Raw genomic sequence first — 8534 nt, 5'->3', positions numbered from 1 at the left:
TAATTTAAATTAATGTTTGAATTACCACCAATGGGTGGTTCCTTCCCAAGATTTTCAAGTGTATATGAAACATTCCACATATTGACTTATTGTATTATTTTGTACAGTTGTAAATTACATTAAATAAATATATTACAAAAAAATTATAGTTTTAATTATTATTTTATTGTTTTTTTTTTCTATTTCTTATTTTGTGAGGATGCGAAATCCACACCCAACTATTTAGAATGCTATAACTATAAACTATTATAATAATATTATGCAATATGCCATTGTTAGGCAATAGGTAGTGGTGATTCCTGATCAAATTCAAACTAAAAAAATAAATAAATAAATAATAAGTTAATGACAAATTATTACATAAAATCTCTCTCTAATTATATATAAACAGAAGGATAAAAATTCACATTTATGCTTTTTTATACAAAATTTACACTATCGAACTAAAGATACCCGAGACAACTCTTTTAATTGTCTGTTTGAAAAGTTTTATAAGTAAGGCAGGAGTGGTAAGTTTCATGCCGTTTTTCAATTTCAGGCACTAATTTTAGGTTGAAATTTGATGTTGATATCGATTCCTTACTTCACAGAAGTACTACACAAATATCTTTTTTTTTTAATAGAAGTTTTTATTTTAATATCTTTATTCATTTAAATCCTCTTCATTTCTATAGGATAAAATATTTATAAGTTATTCATATAGAAAGGAGCTGACCCTATGATGTAGATAGAAGGATTATAGTCCGGGTGGCAGTGAATAAAGGTATCAAAATAGTCGGGCTCACAGGGTTATCCGCTCTGTGCAGATCTGATGACGAAGCCCTGCAAGTGGGGCGAAACGTAGGTAAACAATAAATAGTTTTCTTTTACAATTTTGATTGAGCGCTACCCGGACAATCTTCCTACAGTTTATTAGTTATAAAAAACATCTATTTGGTCTTACCATTTTTTTATTTTAACGCTCTAACGTTTCGGCCATTCCAGCCATTTTAAAAGATCTATAAATCAAATTTTTTTTATATATAATCTATTCTTTATAAATTAATTTAAAAAAACATCATGAAAAATTATATTTCCTTCCTTATTTCAATATCACACCCAAAACGATAGGCTATCAACATAATTGCAGGCCATCTCGCCTTTGTCGAATTATATATCATGGATGGATGTTTCTTATTATAGTCAAATTATTGAGAAATTAAAGTACTGTTACTAGACCAATGGTTGTGCAAGGAGGTGATTTGGTCAGAATCACGCTCGACCGCTAGTTTTTACCCGATTAAGGGTTCCCAATTTAGGAGGCTGTGGGCTCCAGAGCCACATGAGTTGACTCACGGCTACAGTGTAATAGAAAACAAGTTTCTGTCCAGCCGGATTCGAACTCGAGGAGTCAGTAGCCACGCGGCTTGCACCGGCTTACATATTGCCTTTGTCAAATTATTTATCATAAATGGATGTTTGTTTTGTAACTACTGAACGAATCTGTCTCTAATATATAAAATATTTATTACATATATCGATAATTGACCGTATAATTTCAAATATGAAGAAGATTGTTAAGGTTGCGGTCAAAAAGAACAAAAATAGTTGATAGCTATTTATTATTTGACGTTCCGCTCCACTTGTATAGGATTTCATAGGAGCTGTTCATGATAGCTTTACAGACTTAATCTGCAACCCTGACAATCTTCTTCATATATAAAATATTTATGATTTCAAAAGCTCCTTCAGAAAGCTGTCCAAAAGAACGATATATAATAGGGGTATTCATGATCTATGTTAAATGGAAAAACTCGTGTTAAATCGAAAAAAATTGCCTTCTTTTGCCGTGGTAAAACGAAATAACATTTAACATGGCTGAGAGTCTGTTAATTGGTCAGTTAAATCGAGAATGACGTCACCCAATAGACCAGTTGAGATCGCCGCCATATTAGTTGTTGTGACTTTCAATACAGTTGTCAATTAGCTCATCTTCATTCTCTTCTTCACAAGTTTGAAGATCAATAAGACACTCATAAGCTAAACTTTCACACAAATTCCACTTTTCACTCACTCTAGGCATGTTTTAATTAATTACTTAAATCAAAACTGAAGTAAACAATAACATGAGGGTCTGGAAGGAAGGTTATAAACATAAAGGCTTATACAACAAGTTGCTGAGAAAATCCGCTAGGGACTCTTATGCATTTAACGTTTAACATGACTTCAAATAGGGCTGCTCACAATCCTATAGTTATAACATTTAACATGGTAAAACATATAACATTTAACACAACATTATGAATACCCCTAATATAATAATGTAATACACTATATTATAATATAGTAAAAGAGATGAATTTTGACTTCTTCATGGATCTCTCCTGAGAAAAGACTGACGTTTAAAGGGCGAAAAGAACATAACTATAATCAGTTGAGGTTACAATCTATGATTTAATTTATTTACTGAACTAAAGCTACAGATAAAGTTAATGGAATCATACTATCATTGAAACCTTGAAAAACGCTCTCACACTGGAGCAATCATATCAAAGATCGTCTCTTGTTTCTTCGGTCATAAGCATTAAAACTTTGTTGAAGAAATAAATATAAGATAACACTCAGGCCTTACAATTCAGTTTGGTTCACACTGTTGAGTGGCGACTGAGATAACGAACTGTAAGCCTTAGTAAAGACTAAGTTATCTTAGTAAAGACTTTTCTTTCAATCTTGTATTTACTATTTGAGATATGATTTTATTTTAAAGTATTTATTTGTTAAAATTCTCTTTATTTGTACAGAATGAAATTCATTGTACCGTTGTAACTCTTTATCATTTCAAGAGCTCCTTCAGAAAATTGTTCGATAGGAACTATAAAAAATTATATTGGTAAATTTCTACTTCTTCAGCGTTCTATGCCAATAAAAGACTGATGTTTGAAGTACGAATAGAACAAAAATAGAATCAGTTAAGGAAATATCCTGTTATTTATTGAACCAAAGGAAAATTTATTAAATTATGGCACAAAAACTAGATAAATCTAAAAATGATTAAAACTAGATAGCCAAAAATGATGAGTCTGTCTATAATAGGTAGGGGGAATAAAAAATCGCAGCTGTTTCAAAGCGATAAAAAAATAAAAAATAGTAAATTTGCTATAAGATGAGCCCTAATAGAGTTATTTACGTTAAATATTTTTCGAGGTATAGCTTTTTAAAAAGTAACGTTTCGGAAACATGTTGTATGGGACGTACTGAAAGATCAGTAGTTAGGGAATTTATTTTGAAAAATTTATATCTCAAAAACCATTTGACGTACAGTTGTCTATTAGCACTCAAATTAAAGCTAGTTTAATGAGCTATAAAGTAGTTTATGATGTTTATCTTTGTAGGAGTATTAGTTTAGATGAAATTTGCTAAAATAAATTGATTTATAGTTATTCGGACAAATTTGTATTCATATGTGAATATCATAAAAACTACTACCCCTACGAAGATAAGTGTCATAAACTAATTTATAGAAAGTTGAATTTCCTTTATTTTGAGAGTTGGCAGACATATGTGCATCTTATGGATCTAGAGATATATTTTTTTTAAAAATCCAATGTTTGAAGTAAAGACTGATGTTTGAACAGAATCAGTTGAGGAAACATCCTCCGTTATTCATTGAACCAAAGAAAAATTTATTAAATTATGCAACAAAAACTAAGAAAATTAAATCTTCAATTAAAATAATTACTAATACAATATAAACTATTTTTAAAAAGTTTAATTAAATTTAAAATTGAGGTTATCCTTGACAATGACGAGGTTGGACGAAAAGTTGGAGATTTTAAATAAATTAATTAATTAAAGATTGATGTTATATGGATCTAATTTATTATAAATAATAAATATAACTAAATAAAACTAAAGTCTGAAAGTATAAATCAATATGTAAACAATAATAAAAATTATTAAAAATAATTTTAAAGTCGGGGGGTGCGTTCAGCAAAGAAACAACATAAATAAACAAAAAAATATATTTATTTATGCCGACGTTTTGAACTGAGTTGCAGGTCTTCATCAGGGCGTTTAGCGGAGAAGATTGGCTAAAACTGAGTTTCGAGTTTATTAATGTTGTTTCTTTGCTGTCCGCATCCCCCGACCATCTTCTCCAATCAGTAATCTACGATCGACTATCTACACCTCATAATAATTTAAAATTTTAAAATACGAAAGAAGATAATTTCGATTAAATGTATCAATAAAATCGTTTATTGATTAGATAGTTGATAGTGTTAGGTCATCTAAAATTAATTTTTTGAAAAAATTAATGAAATCGTTAAAAAATAGGATGAGTGGACTTGTAATTAATGACCTGGGCTGAAAGGCCTGCAAAACGTTTTCAATAAATTGAATGTGAGGTATAAATTTATATTTAAGATTGTCCTTGAAGCAGACCGAATTGTCCGAAACTTTGGACTATTGATATAATAGTGTGGAGACTTAACATGGATACCAATTGGTTTATTTAAACAATAAGTACTAGTCTCAAGAAATTTAAAATAAAAAAAAAAAAGATTGTTATCAATTATTAATTTGAATTTTTTTTTTATTATGTAATATTACATTTTGCCTTATATTTGTAAGCAATGATAATTGATCTTATTCACACCTTATGAAAATGTTACATCGTTTTAACATGAGAGAAATATTTCTCTATTTAGCAAACTTTAACATGTTAAACTATTATATAAACTTATATTAATATTATGTAAACTCGAACACCTATTATAAATGTAGTATTTTATCTAGTTAATTGTATTTAAATAGCTTGATGTTTGGTAGTAAAAACAATTCAAATTTATACTGTCCCATGACACAGCCCTTGAAGAATGGTGTCGTAATTGGAGGATTAAAATAAATTCCAACAAATCCCATCACCTTTACCATTCGTCGTAAACCTACCGAATGCCCTAAAGTCTCCTTTAATAATGTTGATCTTACCCCTGTCGAACAGAATCCTTACACAAGACTGAAAAGACCGGAAACTGCACGTCGATTTGGACTATTACAGCATATACTAAATAAACGGTCTAAACTTCCAATTCATTACAATAGACTGCTAAATGCTCCTTACTTTGTCACAAATAAAATCATACATAAAGACCTTAATGTTCCCAATGTGACCGATCTAGCCCGAACCAGATATCACTCCTTCCATTATAAACTCTCTAACCACCCAAACCCACAAGTTTCTAATCTTGCTTCCTCTTCCATTCCTGACAATCCTCCGAGGTGCCTGAAAAGAAGTTGGCCACGAGATCTGCTAATATAAAACGTCATTAGAGTGCTGTCAATGTGTAATTTCTTTACACGCTTGTAACACTCAAATTTAACTGAGATCAGATTGACTAAATGTATTATAATGTACAGTTGTAAATAGCAATAAATAAATATTTAAAAAAAATAAATTATACTGTTGGTGTGAACTTTTTATTTTACTGAAATTTTAGAGACTTGAGTATTTTAATGAAATCTTTTGATTGTTTCTACGTTATTCATAATTTTTGTTCTTAATTGTTAAAACTAATTCCTGTTTTTTTCTTAATACTTTAAGTCGTTTACAGAAACTTGAAGAAGTAGGCCACTTCTGATTATAAGATTGTAGGCGGATACAGATATAGATATATATGTGTATATTTAAGATAGTACAAGGAGGAGAGATCTAGTGTCCCATTTCTGTAGCGCGGGAGTGAGGTGTAATGTATGTCCACGCTGAGTTTCTCTCTCGGTAGGGCTGCCCAAACTGGCGCAGGTCAACGTCCTCTTTATCCAGTCTCTCTATTCATCTATTTTAAATATACATAAGCAAAGATAAGATAATATATATAACAATAATAATATCTATATTTACATTCTGTATCTACAAGACGTACAATCTATTGTTGTGATAAAGTTTTAACAAATAGTGACTGTGATAAATGATTTTAGTTTTGATGAATGGAATATGGTCCGAATGCGGTAAAAAAAAAAATCAAATAGTATAATTATACTATTTTATTGAGCCAACGTTTCGTCCCACGTTGCAGGGCTTCGTCAGGATTAAAAAAGATACAAACACTATAGTTACAAAAAGGAAAAAAAGAAAAAACATAACTGTAAAATAACAGGGGTATAAAATGTAAAAACGTAAGATATAATAAGAAAAATTAAAGGTTATAAATAATAAATGAAAAGGGTAATAGTAACAGAATTTTCCTATTCTTAATAGTCTTCCAGGATTTTAATTTTGGTTTTAATGTGAATATTGACTAATTAGAAATTGTTGTTTTGGCCTGGGCAGAATAGCCAGCATGGAGTTAGAGTTTTTAAATCATATAATTTCAAAATTGTATTAAGTATATTGCCCCCCCCCCGAATTGGCCGAAACGTCGGACTTATAAGAAAAATAAAATGTGTTGAGATTGAAATCGATAGAAATTAAATTATTTATTTTAAAATAACAGCCAATTTCACATTTCTCGATATAGTAAACCATTTTTAATTTGCGGAATTCGTTTGTGGCAGGAAATCCCAGAAAAAATTACAATTCTACAATCTCATACAGGTTTTAAAAATATGTATTATAAACAATTAATGGATAACTAAAAACTGATCTTATTTACCAATGGTCTTGATGATGTGGATTTAATTTAGATATGAATGTAATTTAGCTTTGCATTATGTATTGTCTTATAAATATTTTAAATTATATGATTTTCCTCTGTTTCATTTTTTTCGAATGTTATTTGGTAATTAATTTGTATATATATGAATACATATATTTTAATTTCGAATTTGTAAGAATATTATTTTTTATATTCAACAGTCTCATTGGGTAGTATAGTTTAAGTCTTACTTTGGTTCTGGAAGAATGTTATTGTTTTTATTTTTTTTATTACTATTAATTTATTTATTTTATTTTTTATTTGTTTATTTTTTCTCTTAATTAATTTGTACTTAAAATAATGCTATTTTGTTTACATATTTTTTTCAGAGAATATTTTATTTTATATGACTTTCTTATTTTATTTTAATTTTTTTCTTTTGTTCGAGAATGATTTTATTTTGTAATTTACTTGTATTTATAATATCATTTTATGTACCTAATATTTCCAGAGGGCATACATTTTCATTTCATTCTTATTATTTCATTAGCCTTTTCTCCTTATTTTATCTCTTTTTTTGTTTCGTTTTTTTTAAGAAGTTAACATGTTTAAGAAAAAAAATTTTTTTTGTTTTGTTATCTCTTGTACTTGTTTTCACAAAACTTCTCTCTCTTTCTTATAAGCATAATGTAAGGGCTTCAATAGGACTACCACGCTGTGGCTCCAACAAATATTAACATTAAGAGAGAGGAAAGGACAAAAAAAAAAAAATAATATTCTCTTATAATAACAAATTATTTTATAAAATATAACAACTTTCATATAATATAATATAATCCGCGCAGTTATGGCATTGCATGCTGTAATGATGGCAACAGTCATACAATATACTTCATGGCAAGTGGCTGTGAACAGTCACTATGTAAACGGGTCTCTTATATTGGTTATTATGCCTTTGATTGTTACGAACATCATACAGGGTCCACACTCTCTTACCAATTTATATAGTAAATCATTAATCTACAAATTTTTACCACATACTGCAGATTTCTGGAGTGTCAATGGGTTTGTACTTCAATTCTGGACAGGGAAATGGACACTCCAGCAGACGAACTGCAGTCTGCAACGAAAAAAAGTAATAGGTGAGAGAGAGTGAGAGAGTGAGAGAGTGAGAGAGAGAGATTATTGTTCTTGATTATTTACAATAAGCCATGATGCTCTAAGACGACAGTGTCTCATTGAGCAATTGAAATTATTCAGGTTTCTGGGTACAATATAAGTTTTGTGAAAACAAGTACAAGAGATAACAAAAAAAAAATTATTTAAACAAGTTAACTTCTTAAAAAAACGAGACAAAAAAAAGAGATAAAATAAGAAGAAAAAAAGAAAAGGCTAATGAAATAATAAGAATGAAATGAAAATGTATGCCCTCGGGAAATATTAGGTACATAAAATGATATTATAAATTAAATTATAAAATAAAATAATTCTCAACCAAAAGAACAACATTGAAATAAAATAGTCTCTGAACAAATTATATTTGCAAAATAACATTCTTTTAAGTACAAATAATTAAGAGAAAAAATAAAATAAATAAATGAATAATAGTAAAAACATAAAAACAAATAACATTCTTCCTGCACCAAAGTAAGATTTAAAATATACTACCCAATGGGTCATTGACACACTATAACCATAAAGTCAACGACTGCCTCTGAACAACCCCCTCAAATGATACCTCTAAGAGGTCCCTTACTTTACCTGCTTCAAGTCTCATGTTTATTACAAGTCAATATTTTTGGTGTCATCGTGTAGACATGGTCATGGCAGTTCATATACTACTACAATAAAGAAATTTTGACAAGCCTTATTTACCTATAGCTACATAATAATAATCTTTATTTATTCTGAGATTGATCCCTT

Source organism: Halyomorpha halys, unplaced genomic scaffold (assembly GCF_000696795.3).
Source record: "Halyomorpha halys isolate HHAL.00 unplaced genomic scaffold, Hhal_1.1 Scaffold880.1, whole genome shotgun sequence".
Lineage (NCBI taxonomy): Eukaryota > Metazoa > Arthropoda > Insecta > Hemiptera > Pentatomidae > Halyomorpha > Halyomorpha halys.
Note: the sequence above shows the minus strand (reverse complement) of the source record.